Source organism: Octopus sinensis, linkage group LG16, assembly GCF_006345805.1.
Source record: "Octopus sinensis linkage group LG16, ASM634580v1, whole genome shotgun sequence".
Taxonomy (NCBI): Eukaryota; Metazoa; Mollusca; class Cephalopoda; order Octopoda; family Octopodidae; genus Octopus; species Octopus sinensis.
This window is the reverse complement of record NC_043012.1, coordinates 58,364,562-58,367,061: the sequence shown is the minus strand read 5'-3', so window position 1 is coordinate 58,367,061 and position 2,500 is coordinate 58,364,562.

Sequence of the window (2,500 nt, the reverse complement as noted above, 5' to 3'; positions counted from 1 at the left end):
TATTTGCATTCATTTACGACTCATGTAACACGGAGGTCGATATGGTAAAGTACCAATGAAATAGTGGGGTCGATCGTATGAACTTCAAACTTTCTTCAAATATCAGGCCTCGAGAAACAATTATTAATAAAAGTTACTGATTTAGGTACATTAGTAGCAATTTTGAAGGGAGGGTTATATCGATGCCGTCCGTCATAGTACATGACTGGTATTTTTCTGATCCCGGAGGAATAAAAAGCAAAGATGATTTCGGTAGGATTCGAACCCAGAACGATGATGTTTGGAACAAATACCACAATGCATTTCCCGTCCCCCGTTACCTTAACGATTCTGCCAGCTCCCCACATTTACAAACTATTATTTAAATATCCTTATTTCTATAGACACAAGACTTGAAACTTTGGGAGACATGGTGGTGATGGTGGTGGTGGGGGTGGGGCTTGTCGTTTACATCGACCCCAGGGCTCAAGTGTTACTTATTTTATCGACCCTCGAAAGACAAAGTCCACATCGACAAAAACTGAACTCAGAACCTAAAGACGGGAGAAATGCCGCTAAACAATCTATCCGGTGTGCCAACACGTTGACTCAATACCCATGCCTTCACACAGTATGTCTACCCGGTACTCATTCTTACACTCAACTAGTCGATTTAGTAAACATTTCCTAACTCAACTAGCCAATACTCAATCACTCACTTTACTAGTTGCCTCAAACTTCATTCCTTTACTGAACAATTCAAAATATTTCTCTTAGTCTCACTCGATTTATCAACTCATTCCTTCACTTAGCTGTTCGACACAAACTCATTCCTCCACTCAACTGCTCGACCCAATACTCATTCCTTCACTCAACTGCTCAACCCTATGCTCAGTCCTCCACTGAACTGATTGTCCTAATACTCATTTCTCCATTGAACTGATCAACCCAATGGTCAGTCCTCCACTCAACCGCTCGACCCAATATTCATTCCCTCCGTTAAGTATTTTCCTCATTGACCATGGACAACATCTGAACTTACAGCTTCAAGAGACACAAATGAATACCGCATCGCACTTCGTTCGATGCGCTAAACACTCTACTAATTCACAGCTCTGCAAAAAAACAAAATTAATCATCTTTTACCAAAGCCTATTTCTAACCGAAGAACAGAAACCATTATTAATACTTTTCTATGCTGTCCATTAACTTATTATCATAATTGGCTTTTTTCTTATATATTTTGATATCTATTGCTGACAGTTAATTGGACTGAAGCAATCTAGAATTAAGTGTTCTTCAGCGAGTCACAATTATATGTCTGCATCAGATACTGAACCGCCATCTTAGTTCAGGTAGTTCGCTATAGGCTTATGGTGGAATGTTATTAAGCTGAATTGTAAAACGAGCTCACAGGGGATTCTTTGCTTGGTCGATCTCCTTGATAAATATAGCAAATAATACTGCCTCAGATGCACGGTTTATCATTTAGAAGAAAAATGGAAAAAATTTACTGGGTAATGGAGTAAATATGTGTAGTGAATTTAAGATGGGATAGTCACGACTGTATGGTCTTCGAATATTACTCTACCCCACCAAAGCTGCTATTGTGCTAAGAGACGAATGATTTGTAGTAACTGATACAAATTAACCGCTCTCACGAAGCTTGCACGGCAATCACACCATTTCGGTTTCAGCCCCTCTGCGTGACACCCGGTTCAGCAAGTGTCCTCTAATATAGATCTGCGTCGATCAATGCCTCGTGAGATTGTGAATGAATTTGATGGACTGAAACTGTGAGGAGGTGGTTCATGTATACCCTGCCAACACACATATATGCTTCATATCCCACTCCCCACGATAAGATCACAGTACTCTTTTCGTCGATTTTCTTAAATGGTATAAGTCTTTAAGACGCAAACGATCACCAATCTCTTTGCAATCTGTTTGATTGTGTGTGTGCACGCGGGCGGGCGGGCGGGCGTGTGAGCGTGTCCTGCAACTGCTTGACAACCGGTGTTTGTTTGTTCCTGTTCCTGAAATTTATCGGTTCGGCAAAATGTAGCGATTGATTAAGTACCAGACATTAAAAAAAGGAAAGTACCGAGCGTCGGTTTCTTTTCAAATAAAACCCATCAAGGCAGCGCAACAGCATGGCCGAAATCAAATGACTGACGTTGATAAAAGATAAAATACTTTCCCTGTATCAAAATCTGCCAGATGTAAAACTTTGGCTCAAGATCTGTGGCTATAGGTATTATTCCTGCCGCCAGCCAAAAATAAATTTACAATGGCATCGGAGAAGAGTGTTTGTAGCCATTTCATAACACATGAAATTCGTTCTAAAATCATTTAAATTCACATTAAATTTATTTCAAAAGTTGTTAGAATGTTTGTTGCACAAACATGATCTACTAATAGTGCTACAATAAATGTAACATTTTTGTCTGTTATTAAATGACAAGATTGTCGCTTCTACTAATTATTTCAGTTTCAAAGCCTGGCCTCAGATCAACTTTCA